We start from the raw sequence: 27,902 nt of genomic DNA on the forward strand, positions 1-27,902 counted from the left end.
ATACATTGGACGAGCCATGTATAATCATGTACAACATGGCAAGGACTTGATAATAGCTCCGCACCACTTTAAGTATGTTCTCGATATGGTTTTGAACTACAAATTATGGCAATCGTGATCTTAACATGTGTTTTCGTCTATGTCTATATATAGTGACCACTACATTTGTATCATGATCTTTCCAAAGCATGGTAAAGTCATGATCTTCGACTCACTGAGAATGGAAAAGGCTGCGTATAATGACTTCTTGAAGATTTTAGAGAAGTATGATTATTATTGCACACTTGTACTTATTACAACTTAACAAATGTATTCTTAATCTCACAATGCTATTCTTATATGCAGTGCATACCGTTTTTATTGGAAAGATCTTGGCGGCGAACATCCAGAGGACAAGCCTAATTTGTCAATATCATTATTTCCATATGGTGACAAACAACCTCCAGGTACTGTCCTGTGCGGTTATTATGTATGCGAATGGTGTCGTGTCACCTTCCATTACATGGTCAATCGTGAGGATGTAAGTTCGCTATCATTGTCTATGTTGCAATTTTTATGTTATATTGTTGCTCATCACATTACTCTTAGCACTGCTTGCTTTTTTCTTTTATTGCAGGTTCCTAAATCCAAGATCAATGTTGAATGGTTAGAAAGAGATATGGTTTCCGTCAGCGTGGCTAAGGTTGTAAAAGACTTGCTTTACTTTATGCGTCGTGAAGTTCTTCATCAACAAGGGCTATTCTACAATACAAATGGAAATTTGCAACACTTCCCAGAACTAAGTTTGTACACGATATCACACAGTGTTTAGATCTTTAGTTTGGAACTTGAGATGTTCAGTTGTCTATGGAACTTGAGATGTTGAGTTGTTGAGTTGTATATGGAACTTGATATGTGTATGAATCTGTGTATGGAACTTGATATGTGTGTGAATCTGTGTATGGAACTTGTTATGCAACATATCTGTGTATGAATCTGTGTATGAATCTGTTATTAATTCTGTATATGAATCTGGAATCTGCATATGAATCTGGAATCTGTATATTGAAATACAGTCGAACCTATATTTAAAACCGCATGTGATGTGTCTAACACAAGCGGCTAGGGTTAGAAACCGCCTGTGATGTGTGGCTAACACAAGCGGCTAGGATTAGAAACCGCCTGTGATGTGTGTCTATCACAGGCGGTTCCTTTAGATAGAACCGCCTGTGATGTGTGTCTATCACAAGCGGTTTTTGATTGACCGCCTGTGATGTTGTTTGGAGAAGCTGCTCTAGAAGATCACGAAGATCACGAAGATCACGAAGATGAGAAGCTGCTCGGAAGCCTCCTCAAACTTTGGAGAAGCTGCTCCAGAAGATGGACGAGTACATTCGGGCCGATAATGATTTTCGCCAAAGAAGGGAGGAGGCTTTCAGGTTCTCTGAAATGACCAGGGGCTTCGGAGGGAGGTTCTACCCGAGGCACGTGAGATCAATTCATAACTCTACACAAAATGATGATAGAGGAAGCCAACAGCACCGAAGGCCTCAACACCTGAAGGTATTCTTCGTGATCTTCGGTGTTGTTCATCCTGAGCAAGATGACGAACTTCTTCAGAGGCTTCGTCTATCTGCCTCTGCAGTTCGGCTAGCCTGGCCATCTTTTCTTTCTTCCTCTGTACTTGTTGATGAAGCATTTCCATATCTCTGATTTCTTGATCTATCTCGTCCTCTGGTGGTGTCGGGCTGACAGCCTTCCTTTTCTGGCTTCGGGCCTCCCGAAGGGAGATTGTCTCCTGATTGTGATCCAGTGGTTGCAGAGCTGCAGCCCCAGTCGCTGAAGCATTCTTCGGCGCCATAACGAAGGTTTATGATCGCCGAAGGTGTTCAAAAAAAACTCGAAGAGTGGAAGTGGGTTCACCGGAGGTGGGCGCCAATGTTGGAGACTTGTTCTCAAATGCTATGAGTTAAGAACAGGGCAACATAGAAAATGTTAATCGTTAAAGCCCTTCGTCCCTCGAAGCATTATTTCCTTTTAGGATATAATGGTTTCTGGACGAAGGTTATAAATGACATATTTCCATAAATTCATCATACAATGATGAAGGATGAAATGTAAGGAATATAAAAGACAACATAAACAATTATCTATTATTATTAGGTATAAACAGGAATATCATTGAATTACAAGTGTACCTTCAACTGGAAGGAGATGATAGTACAAGCGTGGCGCAAAAAGCGAATGCCCAGTCAGCGTGAACAGTACGGGAGTACTGTTCACCTATTTATAGGCGCGGGACACAACCCATACAAAATTACATTCATGCCCTTTACAGTTGATAATAATTCTATAGTAATCTGTCGAGGTCTAAATAGCCTTTTCATCTTTATGTCGGTTTCACTTTCTGCTGTCACGCCGAAGCTTTCCTGCTCACACCTTCGGCGCTGTATCAACCTTCGTATTATTCTGGTCTACTGTGGTGCCGACTTGAGTCCGAAGATACCTGTTCACACATTATACTCCAGAAATACTGTTAAATCCTGTTTTTGAGGACCTTCGGATGCCGAAGGTCCCCAACAGTTTCGCAGTTAGCAAATTTAAATTTAATCCCGAAATTTGATTTAGTCAAAGGTTCTAAGTGCCAGGTGTGCGTGCAATCAAAGCAACCTCGCAAGCCTCACAAAGGCTACAGAGGCGAGGAATTTGGCACCACTAGACTTAATACATTCTAATTTATGTGAGATAAACGGAATATTGACTAAAGGAGGCAAGCGATATTTTATTACTTTTATCAATGATTCTACTAGATTTTGTTATGTGTATCTTTTAAAATCAAAAGATGAAGCTTTGTGTTATTTTAAGACCTACAAAGCTAATGCTGAAAATCAACTCGAGAGGAAAATTAAACGGATAAGGTCTGATTGTGATGGAGAATATTTTTTGAGTGATTTTTCTAATTTTTGTGTGGAACATGGTATTATTCATGAGAGGACACCACCATACTCACCACAATCCAATGGGGTTGCTGAAAAAAAGAACCGTACTCTAATTGATTTGGTTAATGACATGTTAGAGACTTCGGGACTATCTATGAAATGATGGGGTGAGGCGATCTTGACTGTGTGTCATGTCCTGAATAAAGTTCCCACAAAGAACAAAGAAATCACACCATTCGAGGAATGAGAAAAGAGGAAATTAAATATCTCCTATTTGTGCACCTGGGGCTGTTTGGCTAAAGTGAATGTGTCAATTAACAAGAAGCGCAAATTATGACAAAAAACTATTGATTGTGTTTTCCTTGGGTATGCTTTTTCACAACATTGGATATATGTTTTTAATTATAAACTCAAGAGTATAGGACATGTTGGTCGGTACACTTATGGAGTCCAGAGATGCTACGTTTTTTAGGATGAATTTCCTATGAAAGTTACACATGATACGTCTAATGATGAACCAACGATACCCCATGAGCATTTTATTCCAGTAGAACACACCGAGGAATCCTATATACATAATCATGTGGAAGATGACAATGTATCAACTCGAAAGAGTAAGAGACCAAGGATTACAAAGTTCTTTGGTGATGATTATATTGTATATCTTGTGGATGACACACCAAGTACCATTGAAGAGGTATATTCCTCTCCTGATGCTGACTTTTGGAAGGAAGCAATAAGGAGTGAGATGGATTTTATTATGTCTAATGCAACTTGGGAGGTCATTGAGCGTCCTTATGGGTGTAAGCCCACTAGGAGTAAATGAGTGTTCAAGAAAAAGCTTAGGCCTAATGGTACTATTGAAAGGTACAAGGAGAGGCTTGTAATTAAAGGTTATTCACCAAGAAAGGTGAGAATTTCTTTGATACTTACTCACATGTGGCTCGATTGACCATAATCAGTGTGCTACTTTCTTTGGTTGTCTCTCATGGTCTTCTCATCCATCAAATGTGAAAGGGAAATATGTTCAAACCTTTTCCTAAATGATTTTGGTGGTTGAAATGCCCAACACAAATAATTGGACTAACTAGTTTGCTCTAGATTGTATATTCTACAGGTGCTAAAGGTTCAACACAAACCAATAAAAAGATCCAAGTTAGGGTTCAAAAGAAAGGAGCAAAAGAAACCGAAGAGAACCCTGGTCTGGCACACTGGACTGTCCGGTGTGCCACCGGACAGTGTCCGGTGCACCAGGGACCGTACAGACTGAACTCTTCACCTTCGAGTTTCTCAGGCGCCCCTGCGCTATAATTCATCGAACTGTCCGGTGTGCCAGCGTAGCAACGACTATCGAGCGCAACAGTCAACTCCAACGGTCGCCTGCAAACGTGATCAGTGCGCGGACAGTTCGCGCACAGTGAGAGCAGTGCCAGAAGGCGCACCGGACAATGAACAGTGCCTGTTCGGTGCGCCACCGGACTGTCCGGTGCCCCAAGATGTCAGAGCTCCAACGGTCGAAACCGTTAGAACCCTAATGGTTGGGTGACGTGGCTGGCGCACCAGACATAAGAGAAGAGAAGCGCACAGATGAAGCCGGGGCGGCTTTAAATTTTGTGACCACACATCCGGACAGAGTACACCGGCTCACCATCGTCTGGCCCCTTAACAAGCTCGCAGACGTCCCCAGTCCAAAGATCGTTTGCTGCCACCAAATGTTTCCAGCCCTCGGTGAAGCCCACAAATAACGGGCGGTAGTGGTAAATGACAGGCCATAATCTCTTCTTGGGGTCCTTCAGCATTATAACATGTCAAGTGGTTCTTCAGGAAACCCCTCTGCATTTAGTTTTGTTACGTACATAACTGCACCTTCTTTCATCTGATTTGGACCTCGTCGCCCTCGTTTCCGCTTATGTGAAACGGATGATTCAGGCATCAGAGCATCCTCCGTGTTTCGTGTAGAACATGCATCCTCTTTCTTCTCTTCATTTGAAATCTATATATTGAAACAATTAATGGCCTTTCATATATGAACATTATTTTAGAATATAGTCGGCATATTTCTATTTACCTCTTCATCGTTGGGAATATAGTCGGCATCAAGCTCATCTGATGTTTTTTCTTCCTTGGAGGTATAGGAGGACAAGGATTGTCGTCACTAGAACTATCCTCCCCGCTCCCTTCACCGGAGCTGCTCGTTGTCTGCCATTCAAGTTTGGTCGCGTTGTTGGGGCGAAGGCGAAGACGTCACCCTCCGCTCGAAGCCTTCGCCGTGGTCGTCGGTCCAACAGATACAAGACAACGGGCGAAGACACCCTTTGCCCCATACGACATCAGACGAAGACCTGCGACGAGGTCATCCCACCGTGCGGCCTCGTCCAGCACAGAGGCCCACGTGTGATCCGACCCATTGTAACGGGCCCTGCGTGGCCGCTGCATGTTACGGGCCTAATTTGTAAAGGCATCCCTGTAATTACAGTCTGCAACCCTGCTTTATGGGAATATTCTGGGGATAACCTAGGTGTCTGAGGGCACATGCGTCCTTAACACAGGACGCAGGGCACTCAGATACCTATAAATACCCCCGCACAGTGCCCGTGAGAGGCTAGGTTAACAGAGCTATTGCCATCTTGCGCGAGAACCCTGTTTACATCATTACTCCCCCCGTTGGATCCCCTTGCGGCAGAGAGCAAGTTCCAACATTTGGCGCCCACCGTTCGTGCTACGAAAAAACCACCCGCGATGGCACCCAAGAAAGCTAACTCGAAGGCTGACGAGGCTGCGAAGGCAGCGCTACTTGCCGCAAGAAAGGGCAAGGCCCTCGCCCTCACCCAATCTATCCACCAAGAAGCCACTGAAGACGACACTCGCCGCACCTGCGAAGATGACACTCTCCGCACCTGCGGCCCTGAAGGACAATCGCAGCCACCCACAGGCTTCGCCCCACTGGAGGGCGCAGACCTCACCGAGGACGGTGAAGTCCTCTGCGTCTCAGCGGAAGAACAGCTACAGCTGCGCGCCCTGCGCCTCAAGAACCGCAATCTCCAGAGACAGAAAGAGATACTGGAGGCCAAGCGCCAGCGCGTGTCCGCACTAGCCAAGGTGCGGCAAATGATACGCGACGAAGAGCAGAAGGCCCAGGACCTCGAACGGGAGATCGCGCTGATGCAGCGCGAAGGCCATCTTGGCCTGCAGCACGGGCCACCCCTACAGCAGCGCGCACAACTGGAAGACACGCGCGAAGGCCACCTCGGCCTGCAGCATGGGCCACCCCTGCAACAGCGCGCACAACCGGAAGACCCGCATTTCCCCCAGCGCGACCACACCTTCCCGCACGCCACGCCATTCCCAGGGGTCAACTACCTCGACGAACGAAGTCCCCTGGCGCCACACCTGCAAGTGATGCCTTGGCCCGCTAACTTCCGGGCAGGGACCTATCCCAAGTACAACGGCAGCACCGACCCAGCGCAATACATAATGAGTTATCAGGTCGCCGTTGCATCTTCCGGAGGGGACGACGCCACAATGGCCAATTCTTTCATCATCGCCCTCGAAGGCCCAGCTCTCACCTGGTTCACCAGGTTGCCCCCGCTGTCCATTGATTCCTGAAGAAGTCTCCAGGACAAGTTCCTGCTCAACTTCCAAGGGTACCGCCCAGACACCAACGCCTTGGCCGAACTCTTGCTCTGCAAGCAGCTGGAAAAGGAGACTCTGCGGGAGTATTACCGCAAATTTTTAACACTCAAGTCACAGCTGCCATCAGTCGATGACCAGATCGCTATCCACTACGCAATCAGTGGCCTTCGCGCCGGCGTCCTCTATAGCCACTGCATCAGAGATCCGCCCAAGAACCTCCAGGAATTATATCAGCTGTTTGAAAAATACGCCTAGTCCGAAGAGCTCCACCAGCGCAAGGTTGAGTCCCAAAGGAAGCCTAAAGACGTTCCACAGTCTAGCCGCACGTGGATGAGGACTCCGTAGCAAGACTCCGGTCGAGATGGCCGCAATCAACAGCAAGTGCACAACATCGCCAACCAGCACCCCGCTGCTGAGGCCCCTCGTCGCCAGGAATATCCCCCCCAGGGCCGGGGAAATGGAACTCGCGGTAGGGGTCGGGGGCGTGCGCAGCCGCCGCGCCGATTCTACTGCCTCTTCCATGGCGAAGACTGCGCCCACCAAACCAAAGACTGCCCAGAAACGAAGGCCACCAAAGACAAGATGGCACGGGCGCAGCCAGCCGACAACCCCAGAGTTGTCGCACACACTTATCAGCAACCCCCTCCACCATATATCCACGCCCCCGCCCCGCATCCACCGCACCACGCTTACCAACACCATCAGGAAGTACAAATCGCACCTCCCCCACCCCCACCACCACACCAGCAACATCAAAACATCCCCCACGCCCCAAAGCAGGAAGACTTCGCGGATCAGCCGTATCGCGGAGTCATTCACATGATAACTGGGGGGTCCAGCACTGACTTCGACACAAAGCGGCAGAAGCGGGACCACTACCGCAGCGTCAACCACGTCGCCATCACTGGCCCAGTCGTGCAGACAAAGTGGTCCCACATACCGCTAACCTTCGACGCACGAGACGTCGACCTGCGCAGCGCCCCCCACAGCGACGCCATGGTTATCAACTGCAGCGTGGCAGGTTGGGACCTGCACAAAGTCCTAGTCGACAATGGCAGTCAGGCGGACATCATCTTCCTCCACGCCTTCGATCGCATGGGCATAAGCCACAGCCTGCTCAAGCCTTCGGACAACCCGTTGTATGGCTTCGGCGGCAAGGGCACCTTTCCTGTCGGCAAAATAGAGCTGTCTCTCTCCTTCGATGTAGCACCCAATGCCCGAAGTGAGCAAGTGACCTTTGATATTGTGGATATGGTATATCCGTACAACGCCATCATGGGTCGGGGCTCCATCAATAAGTTTGAAGCAGCCATTCACGGACTGTACCTATGCATGAAGATACCAGGTCCGTTGGGCGTTATTACGGTCTACGGCAACCAGCAGACTGCGCGCAACATAGAGCGGGACTTCGTGCCCGGTCAAAGAAACGTGCACTGCCTCACGGCCCAGCTCGAGGTCCCCGCGCCCGCCAGCCCAACCGATAAACAGCACGACAAGGCACAGCTGCAGAGCAACGACGGGACCAAGACTGTCCCCCTCGATCAGGCCACACCCAAGTAGACAGTCACTATCAGCGAAGACCTCACTTCGCATGAAGAGGAGAAGCTCATCTGCTGCCTGTCCAAGAACAAAGATGTCTTCGCCTGGTCAGCCCTCGACCTGGTCGGGGTCAGCCGATCCATAATTGAGCACAGCCTGGGAATCGACCCCTCGGTGAGGCCGAAAAAACAGCGGCTTCGCAAGATGTCCGACGAGAAGACAGACGCCGCCAAGGCAGAAGTGCACCGCCTCCTGGAAGCCAAATTCATCGAGCCGGTGGCTTACCCCACGTGGCTCTCCAACGTTGTGATGGTGCAGAAAAAGAGCGGGAAGTGGCGAATGTGCATCGACTTCACCAGTCTCAATAAAGCCTGCCCAAAGGACAATTTCCCATTGCCGCGGATCAACAAAATAGTCGATAGCGCGACCGGATGCGAAGTCATGTCACTCCTCGACTGCTTCTCCGGATACCACCAGATATACATGAAGGAGGAAGACAAGGCCAGCACCAGTTTTATAACACCCTTCGGCACATATTGCTTCATCAGAATGCCGGAGGGACTCAAGAACGCCGGGTCCACCTTCTCCAGGCTTACCAAGACAGTGCTCGAAGGGCAAGTTGGCAGAAACATATTCACATATGTGGACGACATCGTCGTCGCCAGCAAGAGCAAGGCGGACCATCTCACTGACCTCGCCGAGACATTCGCAAACATGCGAGACGCACGACTCCGCCTAAACCCGGAAAAGTGTGTCTTCGGCGTTCACCAAGGCAAAATATTGGGCTACCTGGTATCACACCGCGGCATCGAGGCTAACCCAACCAAAATTCAAGCCATCATAAACATGACGCCTCTGCAGTCCGCCAGAGATGTCTAGCGCTTGACGAGGAGATTGGCCGCCCTCAACAGATTCATCTCCAGGTCCGCCGAGCGAAGTCTCCCTTTCCTCAAAACTCTCCATGGTGCAAAAGACTTCGCTTGGGGACCAGAGCAGGCAGCGGCCTTCGCCTCATTAAAACAGTACCTGTCGGAGTTGGCAGTCCTTACAAGCCCCGACTCTTCATTACCTCTGCTGCTCTATGTTGCGGCTTCGCCGCATGCGGTCAGCGCGGCACTAGTGCAGGAGCAGGCAGTTGAGGGCGTGATCAGGCAGTGCCCAATTTATTACGTCTTCGAAGTGCTGACGCCGTCCAAATGTAACATGACAGAACTGGAGAAGATTGCATACACAGTCGTTATGTCTTCGCGCAAATTGCGCCATTATTTTGAAGCATTCAAGGTCCGGGTCACCTCAGACAGGGGACTCGGCAAATTGTTCAGAAACCCGGAAGCGTCGGTGAGGATTGCCAAGTGGGCGGCCGAACTCTCCGGCTACCACATCAATTTCGAACCCAGGACAGCCATCAAGTCACAAGTCCTGGCAGACTTCGTCGTCGACTGGACTGGGCCAATAACACAGCCGGACCCGTCCGCAGAGAAGGTCTGGACGATCCATTGCGACAAAGCATGGTGCCATGCGGGGGCAGGCGCCGCGGCAGTCATCACCTCACCAACCGGAGTCAAGCATAGATATGCAGCTCGCCTCAACTTCGCTCTGGAATCCGACAGATGCACAAATAACATAGCAGAATACGAAGCAGTCATCCTCGGTCTCCGCAAGCTAAGGGCCCTTGGGGTCACCACCTGCATCATCAGAACAGACTCCAAGGTAGTTGCCGGCCAGGTCGAGAAAGACTATGCAGCAAAGGACCCCGCACTCATGCAATACCTCGCGGCCATCCGAAGTCTCGAGAGACAATTCAAGGGATTCACTTTGCAGCATGTGGACCGGGCCAAGAATGAAGAGGCCGACGCATTGGCCAAGGCTGCCGCCAGAGGCGAGTCCCTGCCCTCCGACGTGTTCTACCATGTCATCGGCACACCAGCCGTCCGGAGCCCCGAATGGCTCCAAATAACCAATGACAGCGAGGGCCACCGCATAGTCAACCTTATCATGACCGAAGACTGGCGGGCACCAATAACTCTGTTCCTACAGGGGTATTATCACCCAACCGACATCAATGAGGCCAAGCGCCTCAAACATCGAAGCCGGGACTTCGCACTGATTGAGGGCCAACTCTACAAGAAGGGGGTCAGTCAGCCAATGCTCAAATGCGTCACCGAAACCGAAGGTGTCCAGATCCTACGCGAAGTCCACAGTGGTACCTGCGGCTCTCACGCAGGGCCAAGGGCCCTAGCTGCTAAGGTGATCCGCTAAGGCTTCTACTGGCCCGCGATGATCTGCGCCGCAAATCGGGTCACAAGGTCCTGCGAAGCCTGCCAGAAGTTTTCCCCTCGATCAGGCAGCCCTTCGCAATTCACAAAGCTGATCGCCCACACATGGCCTCTCCAGCGCTGGGGCCTAGACATCGTCGGGCCCCTACCCACGGCTCAGGGGAACCTTAAGTTTGCCTTCGTCGCGGTCGAATACTTCACCAAATGGATCGAGGCAAGGGCTGTCTCCATAATAACATCAAAGACTGCCCAAAAATTCTTCTGGCAAAACATTGTTTGCCGCTTTGGAGTACCGTCCGAACTAACAGTCGACAACGGCAAGCAGTTTGACAGCCAAGACTTCAAGGATTTTTGCTTCTCCAGCGGCACCAAGCTCGCCTTCGCCTCAGTCTATCACCCGCAGTCCAACGGAGTTGTGGAACGCGCCAATGGAAAAATCTTCACAGCTGTCAAAAAGATGCTCCTCGACGAAAAAAAGGGCAGGTGGGCCGACTTGTTACCCGAGGCGGTCTGGGCACTAAACACGACTGAGTGCAGGGCGACCGGGTTCACTCCTTTCCGCCTTTTATACGGATCGGAGGCCATGACCCCACAAGAAATAAAACATGGGTCCCTGCGAACAGTTCCGTCAGCCGTCCCCGACGTGGACGAGCCCACTTCAAAGGATCTCATCGATGGAGACCGAGTCTTCGCCCTACAGGCTCTAAACAAATACCAAGCCCAAACAAAGGCATGGCGCGACCACGCAGTCATCCCGAGGGAATTCAGCGAAGGGGACCTCGTACTCGTCCGAACAGCTCGGACAGAGTCCCGGGGCAAGCTGGAGCCCAGGTGGGAGGGCCCCTTCATAGTCAAGACGAAAGCTTCCCCCAGCGCCTACAGGCTCACAACGCCAAACGGCGAAGACCTGGAGCACTCCTGGAACATCGACAACCTCCGCAAATTTTTTGTTTGACTCATCAGGGCTGATTCGCCCTTGTAATTCGCAAAAACAGTCTTATTCTGGCCCGCACTCTTTTCCTCCCGGGGGGTGAGGTTTTTAACGAGGCGGAGCCATGTAATATACAAGTGAAAAATCCCCCGCAAAAACATGCGTCGAAAAAAGACCGCGACGACGGTCTTCGACATTCGACCAATACGAAGTCACCGTGAGGCTCAGCGCTAGCCACCCTCGCGTGCGACAACTCCGTGCAGAAGTCGCCTAAGGGTGCAGCCGGATTAGAACAATAAGTGTGAAAAACCGAAGTCTACCGCGAAGACTTACCGTGCAGAAGTCGCCTAAGGGTGCAGCCGGACTAGCACAACAAGTGCGAAAAACCGAAGTCTACCGCGAAGACTTACCGTGCAGAAGTCGCCTAAGGGTGCACCCGGACTAGCACAACAAGTGCGAAAAAAACGAAGTCTACCGCGAATACTTACCGTGCAGAAGTCGCCTAAGGGTGCAGCCGGACTAGCACAACAAGTGCAAAAAACTGAAGTCTACCGCGAAGACTTACCGTGCAAAAGTCGCCTAAGGGTGCAGCCGGACTAGCACAACAAGTGCGAAAAACCGAAGTCTACCGCGGAGACTATCCGTGCAAAAGTCGCCTACGGGCGCAGCCGGGCTAGCGCGATAACAATTACACCTGTCCGTGCAACAGTACGCGCAAAGACCGACTACACGCACACCAGTCCAGCATAGCAATTACACCCGACCAAGGGCGTAACGCCTTCGCTAGCATAATCGAATGTGCGAGGGCACACAACTTCATCATACAAGCCATTACACATGTACAAGCGAGGGCATCACACTCTACATCGGCTCAGCCTTCGGAATAATTCCCATCTTCCTATAGTTGAATAACATTATCCTAAGCTCCTCACCCGCAAAAAGACTCCGCAATTCCCCCTCACCCGTACTCACGGCGGCCGGCAAGGACAACAGTTCCTGGCGGCCGGCCCTACTCACACGAAGTCGACCGCCGTCCGCCCCACTCACTCTACGCTTCGCAACCGCCCTTCGCCGCCTACGCCCAGTACTCGGACCAGGCACATCTTTTGCATCCGCAGCGCGCGGTGATGCCTCCGCCGCTGCCACATCCAAGGCCGCAAAGTAGTCCAAGTCCTCATCCGACGACTCCTCAGTCCACTCAACCGAGCTCCCGGAGTCACCAAAATCAGAAAACTTAGATGCAGACCCATCCGATTTATTAACATCATCCACGGTCGAAGCCGCCAAAAAATTAGTAGTGGCGGTTGCGTGCGCAGGCCCAAAATCTTGAACCTGCGCAGCAACCAAGATTCAGCAACATATCCAAAATTCCCTAACTACCCACACCCATTACGCCACCTGCGAGGACCCAACCGTTGCGGGAGCCTCCGCCGTCGCCTCCGCCGCCACCATCGCAGGATCTTCAGCCCTCGGCACAGCAGTTGGCGGCGGGCCCTCGCCGGCTGCAGCGGCTGCGGGGGCATCAGGAACGCTTTCGGCGGTCTCCGGGTTGGGCCTTCGCCGGCCGCAGCGGCCGCGGGGGCTTCAGGGGCGCCTTCGGCGGTCTCCGGGAGCGGCTCCAGGGCGACCTTCGCCGGGTTCGACTCCAGGTCAGGCAGCGTGCTGTTCAAAGCCCCAAAGTCATCCACCCTCTCACCACGCGCCGCCTGAGACAGCACACAAAATTCAGCAAACCCATACATAGCCCACATCCAACAAACACCAAACAAAGGCCAGACATTACCTGACCCCTCGCCGTCTCGGCCCGTTCCCTGACCACCTCTCGACCATGGGGGCCCCACATCCGGTCGTAGAGGGCTCCGGCGGATTCCTTCACCACAGAGTCCTCGACCTTGTAGATATCACGCTCGAAATCTTCATCAGCTTGGTCGAAGACTTTATAGTGCCGGCACCCTTCGCGAGAGAGCGCGTTCATCGCCCCCTCGCAGGTGACCAGGGAAGCATAAGACATAAACCCCTCCACGATGGTGGGGAGCGCCTGCAACTCCTCCTGCACCCACTCTAGGCAGCGAAGCCCGGGCTCTCGGTCCGGCACTTCGAACTCAGCGGTCCGCGCGCCCAGCTCATGGTATGAATCCATAAGCTGTTTGCGAGTCCGCTCAGCCTCCGTGCGCGTCGTGGCTTCGGCCCTCTCCACACGGCTCTGCAGGGCGCGGAGCCGCTCCTCCAACTGCTCGACGCGTTCCCTGGCAAGACCGCCCTCCACCCGCGCCAAATTGGCCTCCGCCTGCGCCTTGGCGAGGGCCTATTAGCCTCCCTCCTCTCCTCCGCCAGTTGGCGTCGGAGGTCAGTTTTCTCCCCCTCCAGCATGGCCACCTTGTCCGCCAGCTTGCGGCACTTGCTGTCGGTGGCCGATTTTTCCCGGACGGCGTCGGCATGTTGCGTCCGAAGTCTCTCGACTTCGGCAGACACAACAGGCGTGAGGGCCCCCGACGCCGCACGGCCGGCGAAGTCAGCCGCCTGCAAAACACAAGTAAGACCACAGCCCCAACAAAGCCCAAAAAAAAACTCGAACCGAAGTCTAGCTCAACGTACCTGACTTAGTGCCTCCTTCATCTCCTCCAGCCGGCAGGACACAGCGCCCGCCTCGTCCCTCACAGCAGCAAGTGCCGACATCTCGCCGCCAGCACTAAGAGCACCACCCTTCGCCTTTGGCATTATGGCAGCCGTCGTGGTCGCCGCGGCAGGCGGAACAACGACAAGTTGGCCTTCGTCCGACCCTGTGACGTATCAACAAATTTAAAAAAAGGCTGAGCCAGCGCCTTACCAACAAGATAGTCATCCACACTAATGTCGGTGGCGAAGTCGGCGACGCGCTTGCCCGGCGGCGGCAACCCTCGGGCCGACTTCACAGCCTCCGGCACCCTGCCGGACGCCGGTGCAGCCTTCGCAGTCTTGGAACCACCGGCGGCAGCCGCAGCCTCCGGCGCCTTGCTGGATGCAGGGACGACCGACTTCGTCGCCAACGGCGGCTGACCTCCGCCGGGGGCCGTAGCCTTCGCAGCCCCCCGCTGCCTCTTCGGCCTGGCTTCATGAAGCCTGACGACCGCCTGGCGCTTCTGTGCAGCTCCTTGGTGATCCTTGTCGATCACTGCCGACACAACAGCAGCAATATTCCGCCCGTAAGGAAACACTTTCCACTCACGAACCATGCGAGATGTAAAAAAGTCTTCGCCGGCCGCACGGGGGATAGGAACATTCCTAGGCCACCAACCCTCGGTAACCCTCAGCATCCGCGCCGAAGACTCCCGGAGCTCGGGCGAAGACATCCTTCCCCCCGGGGCCGCGCATGTCCTCATCAATTCTCTAGCAAAACCATCGGAAACCCCAAGTCCTCCCATAGCAGTACCTAGTTTCCTCTTCTTAGAGGACGGGGCGGCCGCCGACGCGGGGTCGTCTCCAGACTCTACCACCGGTTTCTTCCCGCGACGATCCACATCGTCCTGGCCGGGATAACCGCCATATGGCAGTCGATTCAATTCAAAAACCCTGTTCAAACGGTCATTCGACCCGCGGATATCCCAGCTACGCTGGCCTTCTGTCCTCGGCACGTACCGACCAACGATCCGCACCGCCCCATCCTCCGCCTCACGCACAAAGGCAGCCGGATCGCGGCTATGCAGATCTAGCGCGAAGACAGGACTTCGCACCAGCTTCCCACCATGGGAAGGCATCCGGCGAGGGCACACTTCGCCCAACGCCCAGCCATGCGCCAAAGGCCATACCCCGTACGCAATAAATTCCTCAACCAAATCCCGCCCACTGCTCAGGCCAGCGGCGCACAGAAGGGCCCCTTCGTCTGCATCCTCCTCCGCCACTTCAAAGGGCGGGTATGCTGCGTAGAAATGCGAGCACATCTCAGACACGGGGAGCCCCGGATGGTCTTCGACGGTACCCTCCGCAACGTAGAACCAAAAATCTTGCCAATTGCCCCACTTGTTGCGGGCGCAGGGAACCAACTCCACTACCTCCATCGTGGTCTTGCCGGTCTTCGGCGTAAATGTACAGGACCCAAACTGGGCAACTTCATCCCCAATCATCCTATTCTGCCAGTGTAGGCAATAGTACTTCGCGAAGACTTCGACTGATGGCTGCCCGCCGTACGAAGTCGTCGCCCAGACATACTTCGACAGTGCCACCACGGCATTCGGAGTCAGTTGATGGATCTGAACGCTAAATCTACGCCGGACTTCTCCAACAAATCGGTGCGCAGGCAGGCGGAGACCGGCGGTGAAGAACACCTCGAACACAACCAACTCACCTTCCGGCGCGGGGACTTCCTCCGTCCCCGGGACACGGGCGACTCCGCTGCCAAAGTAACCCAGCCGCTGCTTATCTTGCACGCGGACCGACGACATCCGCGACACACCAAAATCCACCGTATCGCCGGCGCGCAACTCCTCCGCCGCCAAAGTGCTCAGCATTTCCTCAGACGACGCGTCGGCCGGCAGCGTAGCGGCAGCGGAAGAAGAGGAGGTCGGCATCGCTACGTACCGTCGGCGGCGGCGGGCGGTTTGCTTCACTCGCGCCAGATCTCCGGCGAACAGGAGCAAGGAGGGCAGACGAGCAGCAAGACGGTGGAAAAGGCGGCTAGGGTTTTCACGGAGCGCGGAAGGATGAAGTTCAAAACGCGCCGCCCCCCGCCCCCTTTTATACACAGGGCGCGGCGCTTCGGGAAACCCGCAGTCCAACAGTACGGTGTCAATCAACGGTCATGTCAAAAACCCCCGCGGAACCACTTCGAGCGAGGGCAGCGTCTCCACCATCTAGCGATGTCTTTGGCACCAGATGACTTAGTCGAACTGGTCCCTCGGAGGGCAAATGTTGGGGCGAAGGCGAAGACGTCACCCTCCGCTCGAAGCCTTCGCCGTGGTCGTCGGTCCAACAGATACAAGACAACGGGCGAAGACACCCTTCGCCCCATACGACATCAGACGAAGACCTGCGACGAGGTCATCCCACCGTGCGGCCTCGTCCAACACAGAGGCCCACGTGTGATCCGGCCCATTGTAACGGGCCCTGCGTGGCCGCTGCATGTTACGGGCCTAATTTGTAAAGGCATCCCTGTAATTACAGTCTGCAACCCTACTTTATGGGAATATTCTGGGGATAACCTAGGTGACTGAGGGCACATGCATCCTTAACACAGGACGCAGGGCACTCAGATACCTATAAATACCCCCGCATAGTGCCCGTGAGAGGCTAGGTTAACAGAGCTATTGCCATCTTGCGCGAGAACCCTGTTTACGTCATTACTCCCCCCGTTGGATCCCCTTGCGGCAGAGAGCAAGTTCCAACACGCGTCTTCATCAACTCTGTTAGACGCACCGGTGCAGACCACATCCATCCTAGTAGGTACCTAGTGCACAGCTGGTTCCATCAATAAGGGGGTCGATCGAGGATATACTGTTAGTCTGATATACTGGTTCCATCAATAAGGGAACTTGGAGAAAAGGTGATTCAAAAGAAATCGAGCCCAAACCCTAGCTGTACCCGGCCGCTGCCGCCGGCGGCCTCCCCATCTGCCGGCGGCGGTGAAGGCGATGGTGGTGCCTCAAGGCCCACCTCCGTGTCCCTCCTTTCCTCCCCAAACAGGAAGGTATAATGTCTAGTAATTGTGAGGTCCCAGAGTCTTTATTGCCTATGAAGGACGAAATTCCGGAGCAGGATCGGGCCGGGAAGCACGGAGCAGATAGAAGTGCACTTTCCAATGCAGTTAGACAAAGAAGGCATGGCTGTGATGTTATAATGCTGAAGGACCCCAAGAAGAGATTATGGCCTGTCATTTACCACTACCGCCCGTTATTTGTGGGCTTCACCGAGGGCTGGAAACATTTGGTGGCAGCAAACGATCTTCGGACTGGGGACGTCTGCGAGCTTGTTAAGGGGCCAGACGATGGTGAGCCGGTGTACTCTGTCCGGATGTGTGGTCACAAAATTTAAAGCCGCCCCGGCTTCATCTGTGCGCTTCTCTTCTCTTATGTGCGCTTCTGTTGCTTCGGCAAGCCAACCTCAGGCATCTTGGCAACAGCCTCTACCTCCACCACCAATGCAACGAGGCCAGCAGCCAGAAGGGAGTCAGCATACCCACCTCCAACGGGACTTCAGAGAAGAGTCCGAAGCTCGCACAGTCAATAGTACTGTGCCAGAATCGAAGCATATTTACTAACAACTATCCTACCTCGGCAGCAGTTTTTACATTCAGTATCATTTTCTTTTTAATAAGGAACAATTATTGAAAGCCTAAGTGCTTTTTGTCGTTTTCAATTTCTTGTAATAGCTTCATTTTCGCCACAGTAAAAATATACCTTCTCCACAGAATAACGGAGTTGCCGAAGCATAAGAATTTATGGTTACAAGGAGAATCCCCGAAATAACAAAAAGTCATTCCTAAGGGAGCGTGGCGTAAGTTTTCTGCTCAAAAGTCGTTTCGAAGGGAATGCAGAGCTTACAGCGAAAAAAAAACGCTGATTCCGCTGAAAGTAAAAGGCGAAGAAGCTCCTAAGGGAGGCTTACAGCGAAAAATAAACGCTGATTCCGCTGAAAGTAAAAGGCAAAGAAGCTCCTATGGGAGGCTTACAGCGAAAAATAAACGCTGATTCCGCTGAAGTAAAAGGCGAAGAAGCTCCTAAGGGAGGCTTGCAGTGAAAAATAAACGTCCATCTTCGGCAAATATCATTTTGCATAACATCACATCATTTGCATAGCATAGCATCATACATCATATTGCATCAATGACGCAAGAAGGGGGTTTCAATGTTGATATTCGGAGATTGTTTCGAAGAAACAGTGCCAAGACACAAAATAATTATTGAAGAAGCATGCCTTCGTCAAACTCTGAAATGAAAAGGTCTATTGGTTACTGATTTTACGAAGATTGGATGTTTTTATGAAATACGGATATTATTTACGAAGCATGAAAAGAAGGGAAGGTGTTTTTTTCGTCGAAGGCTCAAAAATGGTACGTATGTAAAGTTTCATGCATCGTAAAGAATTGAACCATAAATAGCTTATATATTACATTCAAAGTTACAAAATATTACACATATTGTTCAACAAATATTACCTTCCAAATGTTTTTACAATAGCATCTAATCTTCCCTTAGAACTACTTCTGCAGCTTCGTTTAGTAGTCGATTAACAACTTTGTCCATGATAGCTTCGGCCATTTTTCTAATCTCGTCATCCCCCTTTACGTGGGGGTCCGCCGATGGCCCGGCAGGCTCTGAGGGAGGAGAAGGTGCGACTATGTTACAAAGTGTAAACAAGTTCAAAATCAAAAGGTTACAACAAAAAACCAAAAACTACTAGTTAATACCTATTCGCCCTTCGAGATCCGCACTTTTCTCAGCGGCCTCTGCTACTTTTCTAGCGTCAAGTATACCTTTCTCGCTTCTTCGTATAATTTCTTGAGCCATCTCCCGACCACCGTTTTCCCAGATGTCGGTGAAAAATTTTCCACCAACCAAACTTGCCTCGGCCGAAGGGTCTTTTATGTCTTCAGAGGATAAATCGGCTTCGGTCTGTGCCAGGGATTTCACGTGATTGCAGCCTTTCTTCTCCAAAACAATGGCAATCCCCCTAGCACCTGAGAAGGCACATATGTCTCCGCGGCTATTCAAAACTTCTTCAAAAGCTTCAGCTTCATGGCTGATCCATTCAATTGGGCCTTCGGGGTCGCCCCTCGTGAAATTTTCTTCACTTGAAAACGCGCCAACGCTGGCGAAGCTGGTTCTTATTTTCTTAACACATTCTATAGATTTTTCATAACACTTTTTCTTAAACGCACGAAGCTCTTCAACGTTTTTTCTAAATGATTTGCCCATTGTTCATTAATTTCTCTTTTTGTTTCTTCAACTGTGTATTCTTCTTTAGCTCTGGCTAGCTGTTTCTGAAGATCCTCAATTTCGCGCTTCTGAGCCTCAGCTTGAACTTTGAAAGCAGCTTCGTCCTCTTTTATCTTATTCACCAACGAATGTAATATTTTATCTTTTTCGAGACCTTCGTTCCTTAGTTCAATTACTTCGGAACGAAGGTTGCTTAAGGCTATGGTACACCCTTCGTCTTCAGCATCTTTCTGTGCCCTGAGGGCATTGCTAAGTATAAGGCCCTGCAAAAAAATACGTTAGTAAGTTCAAGCAAATGAAAAATTTTGGTTTCAAGGAATAATACAAAGATCTCATTTTTTTCACCTTTAAACTGTTGTACGCTAAGCTGTCGGCCAGATCGTTTTTTGACAACACCGAGAGCCCGTCTTCTAATGTTGGGAATCCGAAGCTTCTGCTCATCTCCCGATAGACAGAAATCTCCTTGCTGTCAGGGAGACAATACAAGAAGTCTTCTTCTCCGCTGCCATTGAATATCAACGCCCCCTTTGGATATTTCAATTTTTGGGCATAGAACTGAGCCTCTTGCTTTTCTTTTTCAGTCAACTTTTTCCCCGAAGCATGTCGTAAAATATAATTGAAAGCTTCGGAAAATGCTTCGGGGGCGGCAGTGCCAGTTTCTTCAGCCAAAATTTGTTCTACTGCTTCTGTTTCTTTGGTTTCCAAGGATTTCACCTTGGTGGGCTCTGAAGGCCCAGCTTCAGTCTCAGCTTGGTGCTTTGTAGCTTCAGCACCAAAGGCTTCAATTTGCACTTCGGGAATTTCGGCAGTTTTCTTCGGATTAGTGCTTGAAGACTTTATTGTCTCCAATACATCCAGTACATTAACCATCCTTTTTCTTTTGGGGGTCATTGCTGGACCTTTTTGGCTTTTTGGTTCAGATGTCTTTGTTTCTTCAGCCCTTAGTTCTTCTATTTTCACCATCTCCGGTATTATGGCCGGCTCTTCAATATTTGGCAGGGGAGTTGGCTCCTTGACTTCGGTGGCCGAAGAGGTCTCACCGACAAACTCAGGCACTATGGCCGGTTCAATATAGCGTGGCCGGTGCGTAAGAACCTTTATCTTTTTCCTCTTCGGCGATGGCTCACTAGGAGCGGCTGAAGCCGCTTCCTTCACAGAAGCTGTATCTTTCCTTTTTTGACCCCGTGTTGAGTAACGGTAGTCAGGATACACGAACTCGATGGCATCAAATACTCGATTGAGTCTTTTCTTCTTCCGGCCTCCGAAGGCCGCAGACAGTGCAGTATCTTCTGCCTTCGAGTATGGTCCGAGCAGTTCATCGCTTGTGGCCTCAATACATTTCAACCAGTCATCATCTGGCTCGACAAACTTATCTCCATATCTGAAGGTATATTTTAACCTAACTAGTCCACCTTCGTCAGGTTTGCTGATGATTTCCTTTGGCATTTCCCACTTTTCTACAAGTGGCCATACTCTGAAGGCAATGTGTTCCTGGATCAAATCCCTCGTCCCGATGAAAGAGCAAACTACACCGAAGGCTCTCTAGCATTCTTCGGCTGCTTCGTCAATATCCACCTTCGGTTTCCGAAGGCCAAAACGCTGCCAGATGGGGCGCATGATGATACCTTTAATATCTTCTCGTGTCTTCAAGTCGTTTTTCACATAGAACCATTCCTTCATCCAGTCCCCGGGCCATCTCTTCCGAAAAGTTGGCATGGGACAGCTTGACCCAAAGCGGGCACCGAAGCTATAACAGCCAAAATTGTTATGATATTGCTCTTTACCCCATGGTTTCGTCTCATATAATAACTCATGCATACTGCAGAAGCTTTTTTGCATTTGGCTCCAAACCCTGGCTCTTCACGGCCCATACGAAGATTCCCATCCTTATGATTGCTTCGGGAGTAATTTGATGAAGGCAGATTTCAAATATCTTCAACACTTCTACCACGAAACTGCTCAAAGGAAACCGAAGTCCAGCCTTGAAGAAACTTCGGAATATCACAACTTCATTCTCCTCGGGAGTCGGGCAAGTTTTCTCTCCTTCGTCAGCCCTCACAATAGATAAATCCCGAAAATATCTACCCCTCATATTGGCAAGATGGCTTTGTTTAATGCTTGATTTTCCAAAAACTGCATGGCTTGGTCGCCAAGGTCGATCTTCGGAATCTTCACCACCACTTTCCACATCATAGCTGTCACTGTCACCAGTGTCTTCAGACAAACCCTCTAAAATCTCCCTAGTAATCTTCTCTGTATTTGTCTTTGCCATTGATTCAAGAAAACCGAGATTTATCTCCTCAGAAAGGCTCAGCTTTGATTCAGCGACAGCTTTCTTATCTTCAGACATCTTCGAAAATGCTGAGAAAGTGCTCTCGAAACTGAAGCTTGAAAATTTAAAAAGCCAAGCAAGTGTTGGTGCGCAAGGGCTAAAAATTAGGAAGGCAAGAGCAGACGGCAAGAAAGCATGCTAAATGTGCTCGCGGTGCGTTCTTATTTATACGCCCAATACGTTGCAAGTGGCAGGGCCCCATTTGTCATTGACTATTGCTATTCTAGCAAAGGGAAGGTGTTTTTTCGGACCTTCGGCTTAAGGCCTTCGTCCATATCGCAATCTAAATTTATCATTCTAACAAATTGATATTGCGAGGGGCTACTGTTGGGGGCCTTCGGCTTCCGAAGGTCCTCAAAAACATGATTTAACAATGTTTTTGGAGTATAATACATGAACAGGTATCTTCGGACTTGGATCAGAACTACAACATGAAGAGGCACAAAGAACACGAAGGTTGGCGCAGAGCCGAAGCTATGTGCAGGAGAGCTTTTGCATGATAGCAGAAAAGGGAACCGACTTAAAAAGGAAAAGGCTATTCAGACCTCGATGAATTACTATAGGGTCATTAGCAAATGTAAAGGGCATGGGTGTAATTTTACATGGGCTGCATCCCGTGCCTATAAATAGGTGAACAGAACCCCCGTACTGTTCACGCTGACTTGGCATTTGCTTTCGCGTCACGCTTGTACCCTTGCTTTCCTTCGAGCCGAAGGTACATTTATAATTTGTTATTGTTAATACAGTAACACAAATAAAAATAAGTTAATAACAATGTTTAAAGTGTTTATATTATTTTTCATATCTTGTGTATGAATCCTTCTCCATCATTTATTGTGCTCATGAAGGCTTGTCTTTCATAACCTTCGTCCGAGATTCATTATATCCGAAGGGAGATAATGCTTCGAAGGACGAAGGACTTTAACATTTAACACTTTTTATGTTGCCTTGTTCTTAACTCTTAGCATTTGAGAACAAGTCCCCAACACAAAGCCTCTCCAAGTCCCAAATACACTCCAAACACCTAGTGACTAGTGAGAGAGTTTTGCTTGTGTTCTTTGAGCTCTTGTTCTTGGATCGCTTTCTTCTTCCCCATTCTTGTTCTTCAAAGCACTTGTAATCAAAGCAAGAAACACCAATTGTGTGGTGGTCCTTGTGGGGTCTAAGTGACCCGTTTGATTAAGGAGAAGGCTCACTCGGTCTAGGTGACCGTTTGAGAGAGGGAAAGGGTTGAAAGAGACTCGGTCTTTGTGACCACCTCAACGGGGATTAGGTTCTTTGGAACCGAACCTCGGTAAAACAAATCACCGTGTCATCCGCTATATTTCTTTGGTTGATTTGTTTTCCCCTCTCTTTCGGACTCAGATTTATTTCTAACGCTAACCCCGTCTTGTAATTGTGCTTTAAGTTTATAAATTTCAGTTTCCGCCTATCTACCCCCCTCTAGGCGACTTTCAATTGGTATCAGAGCCCGGTACTTTATTAGAGTCTAAACACTCGAAGTGATGTCGGGAGGATCCACCAAGAGGGAGATGGAAACGGACACAAGCCATGGGAAGGCTCCATCAAGGGAGTCCGGCGCCAAAGGAAGGGAGGACTCACCTCCCCGCGTCAAGTCGCACCGGAGTGGCGACAAGAAGAAGAAAATGAAGAAAGTGGTCTACTACGAGACCGATTCTTCGTCGCCCTCCACCTCTGGCTCCGACGCACCGTCCGTCACTTCTAAGCGCCATGAGCGCAAGAAGTTTAGTAAGATCCCCCTTCGATATCCCCGCATTTCCAAACGCACTCCTTTACTTTCCGTCTCATTAGGCAAACCACCGGTTTTTTACGGTGAAGATTATTGTATGTGGAGTGATAAAATGAGCCATCATCTAACCTCACTCCATGCAAGCATATGGGATATTGTTGAGTTTGGAGCGTAGGTACCATCCTAGGGGAATGAAGGATATGACTCGAACGAGGTTGCCCAAATCCGGCACTTCAACTCCCAAGCCACTACTATAGTCCTCGCCTCTCTATGTCGAGAGGAGTATAATAAAGTGCAAGGGTTGAAAAGTGCCAAGGAGATTTGGGACGTACTCAAGGCCGCGCACGAGGGAGATGAGGTGACCAAGATCACCAAGCGGGAGACGATCGAGGGGGAGCTCGGTTGATTCATCCTCAACCAAGGGGAGGAGCCACAAGCTATGTACAACCGGCTCAAGACCTTGGTGAATCAAGTGCGCAACCTCGGGAGCACAAAATGGGATGACCATGAAATGGTCAAGGTTATTCTTAGATCACTCGTATTTCGTAATCCTACTCAAGTTCAATTAATACGTGGTGATCCTAGATATAAGCTAATGTCTCTCGAGGAAGTGATAGGAAAGTTTGTGAGCTTTGAGTTGATGATCAAAGGCTCCAAACAAATCGTCGAGCAAGGCAGCACCTCCACACCCGAGGTGCAACCCATCGCATTCAAAGCAACGGAAGAAAAGAAAGAAGAGTCTACACCAAGTAGGCTCCCCATCGACGCCTCTAAGCTCAACAACGAGGAAATGACGCTCATCATCAAGAGCTTCCGCCAAATCCTCAAACAAAGGAGGGGGAAGGATTACAAACCCCGCTCCAAGAAAGTGTGCTACAAATGTGGTAAGCCTGGTCATTTTATCGCTAAATGCCCTATGTCTAGTGATAGTGATAGGGACAACGACAATAGGGGGAAGAAGAAGGAGAAGAAGAGATATTACAAGAAGAAGGGCGGCGATGCCGACGTGTGTCGGGAATGGGACTCTGATGAGAGCATTACCGACTCCTCCTCCGACGAGGACGCCGCTAACATCTCCGTCAACAAAGGCCTCCTCTTCCCCAACGTTGGCCACAAGTGGCTCATGGAAAAGGACGGCAAAAATAAGAAGGTAAAATCTAGAGCCTCCACTAAAAATATACAACATCTAGTGATGAGGGTAGTTCTAGTGAAGATGAGGATGAATTGCTTGCTCTTTTTGCCAACTTAAACATGCAATAAAAAGAAAATTTGAATGAATTGATAGGTGCCATTCATGAGAAGGATGAACTCTTGGATAGCCAAGAGGAATTCCTTATTAAGGAAAATAAAAAGCATGTTAAAGTAAAGAATGCTTATGCTCAAGAAGTAGAAAAGAATGAAAATTTGTCTAAGGAGCTTAGCATTTGCCATGACACGATTTCCAACCTTAGAAATGAGACGGTAATTTACTTGCTAAGGTTGAAAAATCAAACCTTTGTCATGATTCAATTGTCAATCTTAAAAATGATAATGCTAGTTTGATTGCTAAGATTGATAAATTGAATGAATCATTTTCTAGCCTTAAAATTGAAAATGCTAGTTTAATTTCAAAGGCTAAAGATTTAAATGTTTGCAATGCTTCTATTTCCAATCTTAGAGATGAGAATGCTATTTTACATGCTAAGATTGATGAATTAAATGTTTACAAACCCTCTACATCTAGTGTTGATCATGTCTCTATTTGTACTAGATGTAGAGATATTAATGTTGGTGCTATTCATGATCACCTAGCTTTAATTAAAGAACAAAATGATCACATAGCTCAACTAAATGCTAAAATTGATGAGCATGAGATAGAGAATGAAAATTTTAAATTTGCTAGAAGCATGCTCTATAATGGGAGACGCCCTGGCATCAAGGATGGCATTGGTTTCCAACAGGGAAGCAATGTCAAACTTAACAAAGATTGTCTAATTTTGTAAAGGGCAAGGCTCCCATGGCTCAGGATAACGAGGGTTATATTTTATATCCTGCTGGTTATCCCGAGCATAAGATTAGGAGAATTCATGCTAGGAAGTCTCATTATGTTTCCCATCATGCTTTTATGTACAAGAATGAGACATCTAGCTCTAGGCATTCTACCCATGTTAAAATGCCTAAAAAGAAATCTCCTACTTCATCAAATGAGCCAATTATTTCATTTAAGACTTTTGATGTATCTTATGTGCTGACTAACAAATCAGGCAAAGTAGTTGCCAAATATGTTGGGGCCAAACACAAGGGATCAAAGACTTCTGTTTGGGTGCCCAAGGTGCTTGTTTCTAACATCAAAGGACTCAAGACTGTTTGGGTACCTAAGAACAAGGCCTAAATTGTTTTGCATCCGGAGCTCAAGTTGGATAATAGATAGCGGATGCACAAACCACATGATAGGGGAGAAAAGGATGTTCTCCTCCTATGAGAAAAACCAAGATTTCCAAAGAGCTATCACATTCGGGGATGGAAATTAAGGTTTGGTCAAAGGACTTGGTAAAATTGCAATATCTCCTGACCATTCTATTTCCAATGTTTTCTTGTAGATTCATTAGATTACAATTTGCTTTCTGTATCTCAATTATGCAAAATGGGTTACAACTCTCTTTTTACGGATGTAGGTGTTACTGTCTTTAGAAGAAGTGATGATTCAGTAGCATTTAAGGGAGTATTAGAGGGTCAGCTATACTTAGTTGATTTTAATAGAGCTGAACTCGATACTTGCTTAATTGCTAAGACTAATATGGGTAGGCTCTGGCATCGCCGACTAGCCCGTGTTGGGATGAAGAATCTTCACAAGCTTCTAAAGGGAGAACACATTTTGGGACTAACAAATGTTCATTTTTTGAGAAAGATAGGGTTTGTAGCGCATGTCAAGCAGGGAAGCAAGTTAGCTCCCATCATCCACACAAGAACATCATGACGACCGACAGGCCGCTTGAGCTACTCCACATGGATCTATTCGGTCCGATAGCTTACATAAGCATCGGCGGGAGTAAGTACTGTCTAGTTATTGTGGATGATTATTCTCGCTTCACTTGGGTGTTCTTTTTACAAGAAAAATCACAAACCCAAGAGACTTTAAAAGGATTCTTGAGACGGGCTCAAAATGAGTTCGGATTGAGAATCAAGAAGATAAGAAGCGACAACGGAACGGAGTACAAGAACTCTCAAATTGAAGGCTTTCTTGAGGATGAGGGCATCAAGCATGAGTTTTCTTCTCCCTACACACCTCAACAAAATGGTGTAGTGGAGAGGAAGAATATAACTCTATTGGACATGGCGAGGACCATGCTTGATGAGTACAAGACTCCGGACCGGTTTTGGGATGAGGCGATTAACACCGCCTGCTACTCCATCAACCGGCTCTACCTTCACCAAATCCTCAAGAAAACATCATATGAACTCCTAACCGGTAAAAACCCAATGTTTTATATTTTAGAGTCTTTGGTAGCAAATGTTTTATTCTTGTTAAAAGAGGTAGAAAATCTAAATTTGCTCCTAAGGCTGTAGAAGGCTTTTTACTTGGTTATGACTCAAACACAAGGGCATATAAAGTCTTCAACAAATCCACTGGATTAGTTGAGGTTTCTTGTGAGATTGTGTTTGATGAGACTAATGGCTCCCAAGTGGAGCAAGTTGATCTTGATGAGCTAGATGATGAAGAGGCTCCATGTGTCGCACTAAGGAACATGTCCATTGGGGATGTGTGTCCTAAGGAATCCGAAGAGCCCACACAAGCACAAGATCAACCATCATCTTCCATGCAAGCATCTCCACCAACCCAAGATGAGGATCAAGCTCAAGATGATGAAAATGAAGATCAAGAGGATGAGCCACCTCAAGAGGAGGACAATGATCAAGGGGGAGATGACAATAATCAAGACAAGGAAGATGATCAAGAAGAACAGGGTCAACGACCGCCACACCCAAGAGTCCATCAAGCGATTCAAAGAGATCACCCCGTGAACTCAATCCTCGGTGATATTCATAAGGGGTAACAACTCGATCTCGAGTCGCTCATTTTTGTGAACATTACTCTTTTGTTTCCTCTATTGAGCCATACAGGGTAGAGGATGCACTAAGAGACTCGGATTGGGTGTTGGCAATGCAAGAGGAGCTCAACAACTTCACGAGGAATGAGGTATGACATTTAGTTCCATGTCCTAACAAAAATGTTGTAGGAACCAAGTGGGTATTCCGCAACAAGCAGGATGAGCATGGTGTGGTGACAACATAGCCCGACCTGTGGCCAAGTGCTATTCACAAGTCGAAGGTTTGGATTTCGGTGAAACCTATGCACCCGTAGCTAGGCTTGAGTCAATTCATATATTACTTGCTTATGCTACTTACCATGGCTTCAAGCTTTATCAAATGGACATGAAGAGTGCTTTCCTCAATGGACCAATCAAGGAAGAGGTCTATGTTGAGCAACCTCCCGGCTTTGAAGATAGTGAGTACCCTAATCACGTTTATAAACTCTCTAAGGCGCTTTATGGGCTCAAGCAAGCCCCAAGAGTATGGTATGAATGCCTAAGAGATTTTCTTATCACTAATGGCTTCAAAGTCGGAAAAGCCGATCC

This window comes from Zea mays, chromosome 5 (assembly GCF_902167145.1).
Source record: "Zea mays cultivar B73 chromosome 5, Zm-B73-REFERENCE-NAM-5.0, whole genome shotgun sequence".
Taxonomy (NCBI): domain Eukaryota; kingdom Viridiplantae; phylum Streptophyta; class Magnoliopsida; order Poales; family Poaceae; genus Zea; species Zea mays.